The 17,992-nt window shown below is 38.2% G+C and overlaps 1 protein-coding gene across 6 annotated transcripts in view; it reads right to left on the bottom strand.

The window, feature by feature from the left end:
- Positions 1-17,992, bottom strand: part of LOC150080888 (casein kinase II subunit alpha-like) — a 496,207-nt gene that overhangs the window by 17,714 nt on the left and 460,501 nt on the right. Inside the window, exon 14 of one of the 6 annotated variants that reach the window (XR_016547403.1) lies at positions 8,491-8,638. The exons of the other annotated variants lie outside the window; for them this stretch is intronic. The gene's annotated coding sequence lies outside the window, so the exon portion shown is untranslated. The remainder of the gene's footprint in view (positions 1-8,490; positions 8,639-17,992) is intronic. 6 annotated transcript variants of the gene reach the window in all.

Here is a 17,992-nt window from a genome sequence, read left to right on the forward strand (position 1 = left end):
GGAATAAGAACCATAGGCGACCTCCTGACACCAAGCCTTGAATGGAAAGGATCAGAAGATTTGCCCATTAAAACCATTAATGCAAAGCAGCAACACATACATCTAAAATCAGCGATCACACAAGCTCTTCAAGACATCACTACAACTAAAGGGATTGGAAATGTCACTGGATCCTCGCTTACACCAACCTTCGTCATCACATCACCAGAAGACACGGTACCTCTGTCTCCTGCACCCTCCAAAAAAGTCTATCAGCTAATCATGTCTCGCCATGCAACCACGATTTTCCAGTCATCCACCTGCCAAGCTGTCCCTGCACCCCTCTCCACTCACCACAAGCCACCATCAAACTTTCAGTGGAACCTTCCGTACAGGACGAAATGTTCCAAATCGGACGCAGATGTCCAGTGGAGACTGTGGTACAACATCCTTCCCACCCCAGTCAAGCTACAAATCTTCGGGTTACGCTCCTCAAACTACTGCCTCTTCTGCGCCACCCCAGGTACCCTGGAACACATATACCTGGCATGCCCTGTGAACAAGGAACTCGTCAAATACGCTTTGGATGCAGCAAAGCTTGCCTGCAACCACGCCCACACTCCGGAGGACTACTGGTACCTACTTCACTCTGAGCAGACAGCACACACCACCTGCAACTTCCTATTCATTGCGGCCAAGGCCGTCATTTACAGCTTCTACTTGAAGCACACAAGAAGCAGTGACGACGTGCCACCTGTCGACACATCGGCGCAACATCTGAAGTGGAGCCTACGGAGGAAGTTGCAGAGCAGACTTCTACTCGAATTCCACTGCAAAAGACCAGAAACTGTGGATCATCTTACCAGCGAATGGAACAGTGGCGGTCACCTCTTCACCATCACTGAACAGTCCATCACCTTCAACGTGTGACACTTAACAGGAGAATGACCCAACCCCAAGAAACTGTTTTTTTTTCTTATTTCCTGAAATTAAAATATTGAAACCTTTGTATTTCTTTCTAAAAAGTTTTTCTTTTTTTTTCCTTTTTGCTTTGTACATAGAATGTAAATACAGTAGTTGTTGTTGAAAATGTATCTATTGTTCACGTTTTAATAAAAAAAAAAAAAAAAAAAAACAAATTTGCCATTTAGCACCTGTATCCTTCTCCAGATGATCTGTCTTTTGTGATGGTTGATGCAAAAGCAATCCACGAATCGCATTTTGCTTTCCTTCTAATTTGCCTTGTTTTTGCTTTAAGCCTTTTATGAGCAATTAAGTTAGTGGTAGTAGGACACTTCCGAAAATTATTCCATGCACAGTTTTTATCTTGCTTGGCAATAGAATACTCTGCATTCCACCAGTGATTTCGGTGAGCACGAAACATCTTGGATTTTGGAATGAAAGCATTTGCCGCAGTCAGAATCTGATTGGTGATGTAAGTAGTTACATCATCAGTATGTTTCTGTCTAAGAGCATAAGGGCAGAATAGCCATACCAGTTTGCCTTACTAAACTTCCAACTGGATCGTTGGTTAGGATTTTGAGTTACCGCTGTTTGTATTGAGCAAATAATTGGAAAGTGATCACTATTAAAGGGATCCAATTATACTGATCATGTCAGGATTGGAAAGATGGATGGAGAGCAAATTGATGTCAACTGCAGAAGCAGATCCTGTAGGTAGATGGATGTAAGTAGGAGATCCAGTGTTTAGTAAATTAAGATCACTATTATTCCTAAATTCTTCAAGTAATTTCCCCCTTCTGTCCATTGTAGCAGACCCCTACAATGGATGGTGTCCATTAAAGTCACCAAAAAGACAAATTGGAGTTGGGAGTTGTGTAATAAGCCTGTCAAGTTCTGAATGGGGAAGAGATGGTGGAATACAAACGGTAACAAGGGTAACTGACAATACGAGTAGCCAAAGCTTCCAGATTTGTTCTTAACTGGATTGGCTTAGATGGCACGTTAGAATTAACCAGAATGGCTACTCCTCCACGTGCAGTTTCTATCTCGTCTTTACATCAAATAATTGGAGAATTTTGGCAAAACGTGAGGTGACAAGAATGTTTCCTGAAGGCATACAGCTATGGGGTTGAATTGAGCTTTTAAATCTCTTAAGTCATCAGAATGACTATTTAGTTCTCTGAAATTCCATTGTATGATGTTATGCATTATTTAGGTTTACTTGAGGATGATTCATCTGACTGTTTTTGGATGCAAGGCATTTTTTCTGGTCTTTTTTTGGGAATGTTGGGGTGACCAGTATCCGTAGTGTTATTGGCATGCAATTCTAGGAGGGGGTTCCTCAATCTGGGTGTATATATATCCACTTCCATACTGTTGGTTTGTGGTTTGGCTTTCTTACAATCTTTAGTAGTTTTCATTCTTTCAGTGTCCTGCAAGACTGTTGGAGTATTGTTGGGATACTAATGGAGTGTTTGTGGCTTCACTGGTTTTAGTTTTAGGAGAATCTTTTCTGGAGGCTGATAAGGTTTCTTTAACCCAATTTGCCAAAGAGGTGTTCGGTGGTATTGACACATCTGTTTGAGCTGCAGTTGAAAGATAGCTTCAGGTGCGAGATGCATAAGATAGACTGGGCATGGTCAACAATTTGTCTGCATGCTTCAGGTTGTTACTTTATGTTCTCTTTTGTATCTTTGAATTTTCTTTCCAGTTTTCCACATATCAAATGATTTAGAAAATGCAGGATGACTTCCTTTGTAGTTAGGACACACAGGGGTTGAGGCTGAGCAATCTGCTTGTGTATGGCCCTTAGAGCCACATATAAGACAAATGGCATCACCTCTGCATGCCTGCTGAGAATGGTCATATTTCTGGAATTTAAAACAGCGATGAGGATTCGTGATGTATGGCCAAATCTGGAAGTTTAAATAGCCAGCTTTTAAAGTGGATGTCAAATCAGGAGTGCTGAAGGTTAAAATGATGGATCGAGTTGGTACGAGATTTCCACCTTTTTTTTAATCATTATGCGCTTCACACTGATTACCTTCTGATAACTAAGTTCTTGGACTAATTCTTCCTCAGACACTGAAAGTAAGTCCCACTCTGTGATGACACCTTTTGATGAATTTCAAGTATTGTGGGGAGTAACAGATACTGGCAACTCACCAAATGCATTTGTCTTTAATAGCCACTCAGAATGTTTGGTGGTGGCTGTCTCAACCAGGAGGTCTCCTGATTGCAGTCTCTTCATTTTTGGTGATCCCACAATAGATTCCAATATTGTATCACAATAGTTGTTGTTGCTCTGGAGGTTTAATGGCACATCAGCTGCTAAGGCTATAATGTGCCTTATCACAATAGTGTATCACCAGAAAGCTAGGGAGGTTAGGACCCTGCCACATGGAGGCAGGAGCTGTGCCATCAGTGATCAAGCAGTTGAGGAAGTTAGTTGGGTTAGTACGGATTATATAAATATATATATAAGGAAAGAAAGGTGAATTTCTTTTCTGGATTTTTACTTGAAAGCCTTTAAGTAACGAATCACTAGAGTAAAACAGGAACAAAGACACTATATATGACACAAAAAATTGCTAGGTCACTATCGCCTGGCACCTGGGGCCATTTAGCCCAAGCACTAATAAATAAAGAAATTGTGATTGATAATTATTTCATTCACTTCTTTATATCACTCCTTTATATTCACGGTAGGACTTACATCCATGTTTTAAAGCACAGGTTGGGGGGGGGGGGAACAGTCTCTCTCTCTCTCTCTCTAAACATTACTATGCCCTACACTGCACTACCAATAAGTTCTTTAAAAAGAGATTTATTTAAAAGAGTAAGAGATTCCCTCAATCTTTTACATAGAATGCTTCCAGTCAATGCTCTCCAAATGTAACAAATAAAATAATTTAATGAATTCTTTCACTCGTAGAGATATGACAGATTCGACGCGCAATGGAATCGAAAGCCCCTATCTGACTCCGAAACACATCAAACCAACTCAGAAAGATCACGAGTGTGAGAAGACATTGTGTCAGAATAAATAATTAAAATCGGAAAACCGTTCATCATGAGAATAAATAATTAAAATCACGATTAAAAAATTTGGATGACCATACAAATTAAATGAAATTCATAGCTTTTCCCTTCCTTAAGCAGACAATGCTTTTCGACTGATCACTGTGTTCACACGGTGATCAGGATGGAAATATCGCAAAGTGTGTGTGTGTGTGTTAGGCTCTTAAATGGAGAGATTATTTGTATTGATGCATGCATAAAAAAAAACAGAAATCTAAAATTAGGTAAGGACATTGCACACTGATAGAATTTTTGTGTAGTTTCATTTCAAGAGTTTCAGCAATCAGTAATTTTATGTAATTATGTTGTATGCTTAAAATTTTCACTTCATTGAATAGGAATATGTGATCTTCATTGATGGCATGAAAGGCCAATTCCGAAGCGGTTGCGGGTGATGTGCAGACCAAAGCGGCGTGTTCCTTGATGTGTAAATCTAGAGTACACGGAGTCGACCCTTCATACGATGAATTGCACCGATTACAAGAAAATTTGTATACAAGATTATTTACCTGTACAGAGCAAGAAGGAAGAACCGTGTACTTTTTAAAATATATTATGGAGCTGCTGCATAGGCCTGACTATAATTTTGAATTCTGTATTTTTATAGAGTTTACTGAGTTGCTTGTACCATTTTTCAACGAATGGTATAGAAATAGTGTTTTTTATTGGTTTTATTAATAGGTAACACATTTTTGTCTTATTTTTAGCTTGTAATCTGATTTGATTTGATTTATAATGGAGAGTGGATAGCCTCTATTTAAAAACCTGTTGGTTAGTGTATCAATTTCTGAGTGTAAGGCGGGTTCACAAGTAGAATATTTGTAAGTGTTAAAGAATTGGTTCTTTAATGCTTACAAATCTCTTACTCTTTTAAATATATTGTAATAATGTAGAGGTTATTGAGCCTTGCAGCTCTGTGTTTTTACAAATTTTAAAAAGAGATGTACAGTAGAAGAATTCTTTGTTGTATACAGTAGAACTTCAAAAATTTCTGGCAGTTTTTGAATATTTCTCAGAGGGTAATCAACCATACAAGGAAGGACAGAGGGAAGACTAGTTGGACCAAAAAAAAAACCCACTACATTTGGCATTATTATTATTATTAGCCAAATGATGCAAGGAAGCCTGAGGCTTATGCTGCACCAGCCAAAAGAATTTCCCAAGTTACCCTGAGAGAGAGAGAGAGATCACCAAGAAAGAGAAGGATAATGATATCCAGCTCAGGACCCTGGGGTAATGTTTCAATAATAATTTCTCAAATGCCAATTTCTTTCTGTTTTACATATTTCCTAGACTATCATGGTTAAAATATTATTTGCAATGTTTAAATCATTTGTTTTGAAAGATATTCAAAACTAGTTTACAGCACAGTACTTACTGTACTGAACGGAGAGTACTTAAACCATTTATGATTTGCAGATGACATTGTGGTCATAAGCCACGATCCCAAAGAATTAGAGGAAAATCTTAATCAGTTATGCACAGTTAGTAAGGATTTTGGACTAAAGATGAATATGGCTAAAACAAAAGTAATGATGAACAAGTATGCCACAGAAAGGGAAATAATGATTGAAGGAGCAGTAATTGAAAAGGTGGAGTCATATACTTAACTGGAACAAGTTATTAGCTGTAATAATGATAAATGGCTGGAAGTCAAGAGAAGAATAAATTTTGGATGGATAGCATTCAGGAAATATAGTCTCGTACTGAAGAGCAATATCCCAGTTTGTCTGAAATGTAAAATAATGAACCAATGTATACTTCCCACCATGACTTATGGAAGTGAAACTTGGGCACTCACCAAAAGAATGGAAGAGAAGCTGAGAACTACACAGCGAAGAATGGAACGAATTATATTGGGAATCAGACTGTTAGATAAGAAGAGAAACACATGGATTAGGCAGCAAACTCAAGTAAAGGACATTCTTATCAAAACTAAAGAACTAAAATGGTCTTGGGCAGGATACATAGCTCGGAGATATGATGACAGATGGACTAAGAAAATAACAGAATGGTACCCAAGAGGAGCTAGAAGAAAACCTGGAAGACAAAGGCAGAGATGGATAGATGAAATTCGCATACTGAAGAGCAATATCCCATGTGGGTAGTAAATGGATGGCCAGTGCTCAAAACAGAAGGAACTGGAAAGCTGCTGGAGAGGCCTTCATCCTGCAGTGGATTGAAAATGGCTGATGATGTATTTTTTTTTTTAAGGCAATTGTGAATGCTGAAATCATACTATCTATACCTCATATTAAAAAATATTGGACAATCAAGACAATCATACAACAGATGGCATTCGAAGCCACAACCATTGTTTATTAGGCAAGTACATTATCCACTGAACCAATCTGGCAGTACAAGTTAGCATTTTGGTTTAATGCTGGTGACTCTCGTTCTGTGGAAAGAGGGATCAGAGCTATTAAAAATAATGAATTACCCCTTAGACCAGCATTTCCCAAACTTTTTTAGTCATGGAACACCTTTCATCTCACAATATATTTATGGAACACTTACAAAACAGAAGTTTCGCAGGAGCCAAAGAACTGTTTGCTAATATTTTATTACATACCACTCACTGTGCATCAGGAGCATCTTTATTTCCAACACATGTAAAGCTGAAATTCAGATAACTGTCATACTTTCGTTTTGGTCTTTTATTAGTTGGTCCCTGTTTTTTCACTTCCGTTTTGGGAACAAAAGGGCTGCAATTGTTCATCCTCACTTTCAAGTGTGACAGTATTGTGTTCGTTTTCACCGACCACAGTTGCAATACTAGAAGTACTTGCTTCTTGTTTTAAAGTTCCTTTTTCTCAACCACCAATCCATAGTCATTTATTTTAATGATAATATTTCGAAATACTGATAATTATCAAAAAAAATTTATACAAGGAAGTGAATTTAGTTATGATATTGGTTCGCTTCCTGCTCTCCTTCAACGTGTGTACTCCAGGCTAAATCACTTACGAATGGCATATTAGATCACTACATTGCTACTTTTTCATAGATGTCATTACCTTTACGCATACTTCTCTATGCAAAAGTCCACCAAAATAAAGTGTTCCGCAGTCTATATGAATATGCCAGTGTATTAATAACCAAAAAAAAATTATATTAAAAATTATAGTGATACAAAAGTGGTGTTCACTACAAATATGCAAAATTTATTTATTTTTTTAAAATTATTAATTACGATTTTTCATGAAACGCTTGTTCACATCTCACGGAACACAGTTTGGGGAACGCTGGTTTAGACTGTGCATACCTTCAAAAGACAGGAACTTTCATAAATCCAGCATGCAGTAGGTCTCAAGCATGCTAGATTTACAAGGTTTTACTGCATAAGATATTTATAATCTGGTTTATGCCCCCCCTCCCCATTCAGATCAGTATAGCATTCGACACCAATGATGGTTTAACTCACAAGATAAGATATGGCAAAAGATTAAATAGTAATTTTTAAAAACTGAGCTAATAATGCTCTGCACATATACAGATAGGTGCAGAGCTAATAATGCTCTGCACCTATCTGTATGCAATAATACAGCTATATAGGGCTTACATCCATATTTTATATCACACGTAAGAAACAAGATGAAAAGTCTTAAGAATATGGGAGATCAATGCCTTTCATAACAATTAGCATCTTTCTTCTTTTTAAAAACTGAGCTAATAATGCTCTGCACATATCTGTATGCAATAATACAGCTATATAGGGCTTACATCCATATTTTATATCACAGGTAAGAAACAAGATGCCAAGTCTTAAGAATATGGGAGATCAATGCCTTCAATAACACTTAGTATCTTAAACAGTGCACCCATCCATATCCTCCAAGAATTTGTCTAGTTTTCCCTTGAATTTATTCAACCCATCCATTTCCACAACAGATGGAAGCCTTCAAACAATCAACCACCCACCAGCTGAAGGAAAACTTCTGCACATCTATCCTGCAACCATCCTTCCTCAACTTGAATTTATGGCCCCTGATGTATGAAGTCTCAGCAAGCGGAAGAATACCATTAACATTACTCAATCCATTCAAGGCTTTAAACCCCTCAATCAGATCTCCCTGCAGGTGCCTAGTCTTGAGATGCTGCAATTTGCACTTTTGTAATTTTTATCCTGAATTATTATATTTGGTGGTAATAGTTAATCATTTACAGGTAATAACAGACAACTATGACATCTTTTGATCATTAAAGATATTTTTGCATGATAAATTTTCATGGCTATTCAAGAGCATTCTGAAAGTGGTATTCATTTTCAAACTAGTGACAGATGACAGTAAAATGCTGGACTGTTTGTGTGGTATGACAGATGTAGTGTTTAGGAGAGGCTTCAGCTCTAAGCAAGTACAAGTGTGTAACAAAGAAATGCCCACCACTGTAAGCTAGCAAAAATGATCTCTTCTTGTCTGCTTGGCCTTAACCTAGAAGTTCATTGTTGAAATGTTTTTCAATTACCATAGTTTATTGTTGACCTGTTCTTGCCACCTGCTGGAATGTGCGATTGGATTATAGTCAGTTTTAGATAAGTTTCTTGGATGTGTGGATAGTTGCAGTTACTTCTCTTGCTGTTTTATCTGCTTGCTCATTTCCAGTTATTTCTGTCCTGGGATTCAACAAAATATAATATCAAAATTTATTAATTTTATAACAAATTTATAATTTAAAAATTATTTTATAACAAAATCTATCAAAATTTTGTTATGTTAGCTAACTAGCGTAGAATCTTCTGTAGAACTAAGTTTACAGTGATATTTGTATTTCTCATGGTTTTAAGAATGCTGAGTTCATCTGAAAATTATACTGTTTGAAATCAATTTTACCCAGATTTGTCTTAAAACTAGTAGAATGGCTTGCAGTTCAGCTGTGTAGATACTGCACTCATTTGGAATCTGTTGGTTCAAGCTTGTATTTGAGAACTGCACTGCTATCCCAACTTTGGTCTTAGTTTTTGAGCCATCAGCATAAATTTGAGTATACAGAGGGTACTGGACTTTGTATGCTGAATGCAACTACTACATGTTTACTTTGGATAAATATGATTTTCTCTGTGTTCAAAGTAATAATCACATAACCATTTCTCATGGTGGAGCCAGCTGTATGCTCGTGCTTGCAATATTGTTTAGACTGAGGTCACTGTTTAAAAAAGTTTTTTCAAACATGCTCCCGAGGCCAACTGACCATTGGATGTTATCAATAAATGTTTTCGTAATTCGGAGAAAACGTTGCTAAATGGTCCCAAATGGCCTTGGTAGCATAGTATATTCAAAGTTTTTTCCTCCGAAGTTGCAGTGGTGGTCATTTACTTCAATGTAAAGACCTACAGGAGACAAGTGGATTGCTCCTAAAGTTAGGCAGAGTGCATTGAAGTTGATGGGGTTTAGCCATTTTAAAGTACTTGACTTTGTTAAATCATAAACTAGCACACCATAATCAAGTTGCAATCTTAGTAGTAAGCAGTACAACCAGAGTAGCATTCATCTATCTCTTTCCCATTTCACTGCCTGTAGGACTTCGAGAATGTTTAATTTCTTTAGGTATGTAATGCAGAGTTGCTTAATGTAATTGAGAAAGGTTAGTTTCCTGTCTATAATTGCAATTCCAGCTTGGATCATGTTGTTTGCTAATCTGTTTTTCTGATATAAGGTATTCTTTACTAAAGGAGTGACTGAGGGTTTTAGATAAGTTGCTTGCAAAGATATAAATAAAATGGAGTAGTGTGGATAATGAAGTCTTTAACATTTTTTCTATTGGAATGGAACTTTTTTGATGTCCTTCTGTCATGTTGATGCCTTTGATCTTTCTGATTTAGGTTGTTCCTTCTTTGGATAATGTGGCTTGCCTGTATCCACCTATTCTTCAGCAAATGGTGGCTTGGTACATGTTCATTTAGTTGGGTTTTTGTTTTCTATTTCCATTTGGTTTGGTTTTTTTCTATCCTGTTTTGTTCTGCACTATTTTTTTTCTCTTTTTCTTTTGTGAGATCTAAGCATCGAGTCAAATAGGGACTCAGTCCGCACATCAAAATGTCTCAAGCAAAATTTCAAGAGGCAAACTTTACTGAACAGCTCACGGTGTTGGGACACCATGAGCTGTTCAGAGTGTTGTGCTCTTGCAGCTTCTATTAGGAGTCACTGACTATAAGTGTTTGACATTAGCATTAGTAGAAGAATATGATGCAAGAAAGCAAGCTTATATAGTTCTGCACTATTTTTTTTCTCTTTTTCTTTTGTGAGATCTAAGCATCGAGTCAAATAGGGACTCAGTCCGCACATCAAAATGTCTCAAGCAAAATTTCAAGAGGCAAACTTTACTGAACAGCTCACGGTGTTGGGACACCATGAGCTGTTCAGAGTGTTGTGCTCTTGCAGCTTCTATTAGGAGTCACTGACTATAAGTGTTTAACATTAGCATTAGTAGAAGAATATGATGCAAGAAAGCAAGCTTATATAGTTCTGCACTATTTTTTTTCTCTTTTTCTTTTGTGAGATCTAAGCATCGAGTCAAATAGGGACTCAGTCCGCACATCAAAATGTCTCAAGCAAAATTTCAAGAGGCAAACTTTACTGAGCCGCTCACGGTGTTGGGACACCATGAGCTGTTCAGAGTGTTGTGCTCTTGCAGCTTCTATTAGGAGTCACTGACTATAAGTGTTTGACATTAGCATTAGTAGAAGAATATGATGCAAGAAAGCAAGCTTATATAGCACCAGTCAGAAAAAAAAAAAAAAAAAAAAAAAAACCCATTTCACCGATTCATTCACTCCAAACGTTTAAGTTCTGCCTTGAACTTATTTAAGTTGTTGACCTCCACTGCAACAGATGGAAGTTTGTTCCAACTATCAACCACCCATTGGCTAAAGGTGAATTTCTGCACATCTATTTTACAACTGTCTTTCCTCAATCTGAATTTATGTCTCTTCAGGTGAGTAATCTGAGCAAGAGGAAGAATCCTATTAGCATTGAGCTTGCCTAACTATATAGATTAGTGTAAAAGCATCATTTTAACGTAGCCATCTACCAACGTAGTTAAATTAATTAATTAAATTGGCATCATTTTGGTTATATTTCATATTGTGAATACCTTCACAACGAGATGCCATGGTATTGTTGTTGTTTGTTGGATTTATTGGTGACGGGATACTAAGGCCATAATGCACCTATTTCAATCTTATTTGATACATGATTGTTATGTTAAATAAAAGGATTCAGATCAGGTGAAGGATTCAGATCAGGTGATATCTGTTTATCAATTTGAGGAAGGTAAAAACATCATTAATATCTTGTCGGTCTCCGAGAATCTGTTGTAAGGTAAGTTTATTAGAAGAATACAGATGTGAAGAGAAAGCTGTTTTTCGTTCTCTCAGATATAATGGGCATTCAATGATCAAGTGGTTTACTGTGAGTTGAGTTTGACAGTTGCTGCATAGTGGAGGGTCATCCTGAGTGAGTAAAAAACTATGAGTTAGGTGAGTATGTCCTATTCGAATTCTAGCAAGTACTACTACTTCCTTTCTGTTGCCTCTTAGGCTTGATAGCCACTTCTTGTGATCGTTTTTAATCTGAAAAAGCTTATTGCTTTTTTCAGATTATGGATAGCCATTTTTTTCTAACATTGGTATGAATGATACCATTATGTATGATGCGTTTTAAATCTGTGTAAGGTATCTGCATGTCTGATTTTATGTGACTGGCGTTCTTGGCTGCAAGATCCACTTGTTCTAGCAAGATCCGCTAATTCTAGCAAGTACTACTACTTCCTTTCTGTTGCCTCTTAGGCTTGATAGCCACTTCTTGTGATCGTTTTTAATCTGAAAAAGCTTATTGCTTTTTTCAGATTATGGATAGCCATTTTTTTCTAACATTGGTATGAATGATGCCATTATGTATGATGCGTTTTAAATCTGTGTAAGGTATCTGCATGTCTGATTTTATGTGACTGGCGTTCTTGGCTGCAAGATCCGCTTGTTCGTTTCCTCTGATTCCAGAGTGTCCAGGTATCCAACAGAAAATTAATTTTTGCCTGTTTGCAAGAAGCTGCACTAACTTGGTTTGAATTTGTTGTAGAAACGGATGACTGGAAGGAAATTTACACTGAAGAGCAGATACAGCACTTAATGAATCGGTGTAGATAATAGTTTGAGGATATAATGACTGTTTTACATTGTCTAGAGCCATCAGGATAGCATACAGTTCTGCGGTGTAAATACTGTACTCCAAAGGGAGCTGCTGGGATATTGTATTGTTTGGTAGAACTGCAGCTGCTCCAACTTTACTATCTGTCTTGGAACCATCGGTGTAAATTTGGGTAAAACTAGAGAACTGAAAAGAGTGAGTTGCATGGATCTGGTGAATACTGAAATTTGGAAGTGCATTCTTTCCCCATTGTTGGAAATGTTGGTCAACATTGGCCAAGGGTATTTGCCATGGTGGCATAGCCGTGCTAATATCTAGAATTATGTCATTCATATTTAGTTCCCTGCACGTAGTTATGCTTTGTAATCTAATGCCACATGGTTTATTCTGCAAAGGTTTATTTTGGTACAAATTATGCCATTTTGGGGTGAATAAATACTGCTTTATAGGATGATGTGGGAAACTTCTGATTTTTGCTGCATAACTTAATAACAGAGCTTGCCGACGAAGAAATAGGGGTGGTTCATGTGCTTCCGTATAGAGACTCTGAACTGGCGATGTACGAAAAGCTCCCAGTGCAATTCGGAGGGCATTGTGATGTACTGGGTCGAGCCATTTTAATACACTTTCTCTAGCTGAGGCATATGCAGGTGACCCGTAGTCTAGTTTGGTTCTTATGAGCGACCGGTATAAGTGCAGCAGCATGTACCGATCTGCACCCCATGACATAGCGGAAATTGCCCTGAGGAGATTCAGCTTCTTTAGACAGGTTGTACGAATATGTTTAATATGCTCTAAGAAACTAAGTTTTCTATCCAGAATTAGTCCAAGAAAGCTAATACTCTGTTGAAAAGAAATTGGATGAGAATCAAGATGTAAATCGGGATCTGGATGTAAATTCCGTTTACGGCAAAAATGAATTGCTGTTGTTTTTTGTTTTGAAAGTCTGTATCCATTATTTTTGGCCCACTGAATAAGCTTGTTAATTGTACCTTGAAGCTGCCTTTCAATGCAACGCATGTTTTGTGAGTGGCTTGAGATTGCCAGATCGTCGGCATACAGATAAGTTTCAACTGTGTCGGGAATACATTTTGTAATGGAATTAATCCTGAGAGAGAAGAGTGTGGCACTAAGCACAGAACTCTGAGGGACCCCCTCTTCTTGCACAAAAGTTTGTGAGAGAGCAGAGTGAAATCGTACCTGAAAGGTCCTATTGCTCAAAAAGTTCTGGATAAATTTTGGAAGATGACCACGAATACCGGATTCATAGAGGTCGTGAAGAATTCCATACCGCCAGGTTGTATCAAAAGCTTTTTCGATGTCAAGACATATCATCACTAGGTGTTCGTTCCTGAGAAATGCATTTCGGATATTTCCTTCAGCTTTGACCATCAAGTGTTGATCTAGTTCTTCGAAATCCATATTGATTTTGACTTAGAATGCATTCAGTCTCTAGGAACCATGTCAATCTGGCATTAAATATTTTTTCTAATGCTTTTCCTATACAACTAGTTAACGCAATCGGTCGGTAATTTGCTGGATCTGAATGGTCCTTTCCTGGTTTTGGGAAAGCTAATACAATAGAATGACGCCAACTGGTAGGGTAGTATTCTTCGTCAAAGATTCTATTATACAGTTTTAGCAGAGCAGAAAGGGATTCTTCACTCAAGTGATATATCATGGCATAGTACACTCCATCAGGGCCCGCAGCACTATTTTTGGATCTTGCAAGTGCGCTACGTAACTCTGCCATGGTAAAAGGTACATTATATGGATGCTGTCGTGAAGTAGTACTGAAATTGAGATTATATTTTTCTGCTTGTATTTTATGTGCCTGGAAACTTGGCTCAAATGCGGTTACAGTGGAGATTTTTTCAAAGGTTTCACCTAATGTATTAGAAATATCGAGAGGATTGCAGATTTCTCTGCCTTTTAGATATATTATCGGAGTGGTTATAGGTGGATATTTTCCATTAATTCTTCGAACTTTAGTCCAAACAGTTCTGATATCTGTGGTCCTGTTTATAGAGGAGGCATATTCAGACCATGTCTCTTTTTTGCTTATTCGTTGTATGTGACGAGATTTAGCTCTAGCTTTCTTGAACTGTATGAGATTTGCTGTGGTTGGGTATTTACGAAATAAGTTCCAGTATCTATTCTTCTCTTTTTTCGCATTGCTACAGGCTTCATTCCACCATATTTTTGGGTGGGAGCGAGTTTTCATGGATGATCTGGGTATACTGGTTTCTGCAGCTGCTATCATTTGCTGAGTTATGTAAGTTACGGCAGAGTCAATGGTGAGGGTCTCGATAGTCTGAATATCTAGATGTGCCAGCTCTTGATATTTCTTCCAGTTAGCTTTGTCGAATTTCCAAACAGTTTTTATCTCAGTTTGAGGAGGAGAGTTAGCCGATAGTGTGCATATTACTGGAAAGTGGTCACTATTTCGCAGGTTATCAGTGACCGTCCAATCAATAAGAGGAAGGAGTTTTGGCGAGCATATTGAAAGATCAATTGCAGAAGTTGACCTTGAGGAAAGATGCACGTACGTGTGAGTCCCATTGTTTAATAATGTTAAGTTGTGCCTGTCAAGAAATTTTTCAATTAACTGACCTCTCTTATCAAGGTGCGAGGAACCCCATAGGGGGTGATGCCCATTCCAGTCACCTAAGATACAGAAAGGTGGTGGCAGCTGAGTAACTAAATCATTCAAATCTGCTAGAGAGTATGACTAGTTTGGCGAAAGGTATATGGAAACAACTGTAACCGCTATCTTAACCATAACTCTAGCAGCAATTGCTTCTAAAGTTGTTTGCAGTGGGACTGGTCTGAAAGGAGTTCTGGAGTTTACTAGCAATGCTACACCTCCATGTGCTGTATTAGAGTCGTTCCTATCCTTTCTAAGCATTATATGGTGTTTTATTGCTCATAGTTATTTTAGGGGTCAGGTTTGTTTCCTGTAGACAAAGAACAGCAGGCTTATATTTGGTAATTAAGTCATAAACATCGTCTAAGTTAGCTCTGAGTCCGGGACAATTCCATTGAATGATTCTATGCATTTAGACTAAGGCGCATTTAGGGCTAGAGCCTCAAGCTGCGAACAAATTTACACTATGTATATAAAGTGCTTAGCATCATAATACACAGCCATTTCTGAATAAACAGAAAATTTTTAAGGTGGCATCGTTTTAGGTTATATCTCATATTGTGAATGCCTTCACAACGAGTTGCCATGATATTGCACTACTTCGAATAAGTAACGCTTCACCTAAGGAGAAGACTAGTGTTACTTATTCTCAGATAGGTACCACCACCCAGACAGCACTGTTTCAGGGCTATTTGTGTATGTAATGTGAATATCTACTCGAATATCCACTTGTCCCTATTAGACGTAGAAAAGCAAAAAAGGTAGAGGGAAAGTTATAGTAGGAGTGGAAGAGGAAAAGAAACAGTGTAGAAGAATGAAAGGGACAGTAACTCCTTCAACTCACACCACTCAAAAACTCATAAACTCCTCGAATAGGCAACGCTTCCCCAGTGGAGAAGGCTGTTGTTACCAATTCTTGGAAACTCCGGACATCATCAAGCTCCCCCTAGCAGCACTGTTTCAGGGCTATTTGGCCCTTCGTCAGTGAGTGGGTAGGTAGCCAAGTGATGCAATGATGGCAAAAACAGTTATGAAGTATAACTCCACAATATGAGAGATGCCTGATGGTGTATGATGTATTTAGACTAAGGCGCATTTAGGGCTAGAGCCTCAAGCTGCGAACAAATTTAGACTATGTATATAAAGTGCTTAGCATCATAATACACAGCCATTTCTGAATAAACAGAAAATTTTTAAGGTGGCATCGTTTTAGGTTATATCTCATATTGTGAATGCCTTCACAACGAGTTGCCATGATATTGCACTACTTCGAATAAGTAACGCTTCACCTAAGGAGAAGACTAGTGTTACTTATTCTCAGATAGGTACCACCACCCAGACAGCACTGTTTCAGGGCTATTTGGCCCTTCGTCAGTGAGTCAAGGCCCTAAATGCGCCTTAGTCTAAATACATCATACACCATCAGGCATCTCTCATATTGTGGAGTTATACTTCATAACTGTTTTTGCCATCATTGCATCACTTGGGTACCTACCCACTCACTGACGAAGGGCCAAATAGCCCTGAAACAGTGCTGTCTGGGTGGTGGTACCTATCTGAGAATAAGTAACACTAGTCTTCTCCTTAGGTGAAGCGTTACTTATTCGAAGTAGTGCAATATCATGGCAACTCGTTGTGAAGGCATTCACAATATGAGATATAACCTAAAACGATGCCACCTTAAAAATTTTCTGTTTATTCAGAAATGGCTGTGTATTATGATGCTAAGCACTTTATATACATAGTCATGATTCTATGCATTATTGAGGATTATTGGGTGTGTCTGCTTGCTTACGGGATGTGGTCTGTTTGCGCCTGTCTAGTCTTTTTTTCCCTTTTTGGGAAATTTGGTCTAGTGACGTCCATGTCCTCCTCTTCCGCATGAAGTTCAAGAAGTGGTTCATCTCGGTGTGAATTTCTATCTATGTCCATGGTATCAGTATTGGTTTTTTGATTATTTCTTTCAAAGCTTGTTTGATTAACTGGCTGTTGTACAGGATTTTTATCTGGCGGTATTGTCAATGGTGTGTTTACCGAATGAGTTGATTGCTGTTGGGTAGGATGTTCTTTTAGTGTAGAGAGGACTGACCTGGCCCAATCAGAAATTGAGATGCTTGGCGGAACTGAACAATCTGTTTGTACTGTTATGGATCGTTGCTTTTTTACAACTGAAGAATAAGATGGCAATTTATTTGAAATTAAACAATGTTTTTTTGCTTCTTGGTATGGCACCTTGTGTTCCACTTTGTACTTTTGTATATTCTTTTCAGTCTGCCACTGGATGCACTCCTTTGAAAATGCTGAATGATTCCCCTTACAGTTTGGGCAGCTTTGTATTTCAGTGGGGCAGTCTGTGTGAACATGCTCTTTTGAACCACAGGAGGCACAGGTGGTTACACCCCTGCAGACTGCTTGTGAGTGTCCAAATTTTTGGCATTTAAAACACCGGACTGGGTTTGGAATATAAGGTCGAATTTTGCACCTTAAATATCCAGCTTTAACAGTTGTTGGTAAAATTGGTGTTTTAAATGTAAGAATTACCGTTCGGGTAGGAGTAAGAACCCCATCTTTCTTAATGACTATCCTTTTGACATTTATTACATTTTGATCACCTAATTCCTGAACGATTTCCTCCTCAGATACGTTAAGGAGATCCCACTCAGCTATTACCCCTTTAGAGGAGTTTAAGGTGGCATGCGGGGTAACCTTTGTGGGAATTCCACCAAAAGTCGATATTTTTAATAGTTTTTCCGAGTGTTTATTCTCGTTCATCTCCACTAGAAGGTCTCCGGATTTTAATCTTCTAACCATTTTTGGTGGGCCCGCCACATTCTCAAGACATTTCTGTATTAAGAATGGGGAGAGCTTACTCAAAGGATTGTCAGTCAAAGAATGCAGTATCAAAAAAAGAGGAGCAGGGGTTTCTGTTCCTTCTTTTTTCTGCCGTTTTGCATTTCCTGCATTTAAGTCTTCTCTGTTTGAGAGATCTGGACCATGAGATCCATAAATGGCATGTCTATTTATGTCCATCTTTGCTCCTTTTTGCCCCGGGAGAGTGTTTTTCTCCTCACAGGTTTCCAGCCCCGCCACGTGGAGGCAGGAGCGGTGCCACCAGTGACCAAGCGGTTTAGAGGTTTAGTTAGGTTAGTATGGATTATATATACAGTGGATTCCGGTT

Source organism: Mastigoproctus giganteus, chromosome 9, assembly GCF_048544385.1.
Source record: "Mastigoproctus giganteus isolate SK-2022 chromosome 9, ASM4854438v1, whole genome shotgun sequence".
NCBI classification, from domain to species: Eukaryota; Metazoa; Arthropoda; class Arachnida; order Uropygi; family Thelyphonidae; genus Mastigoproctus; species Mastigoproctus giganteus.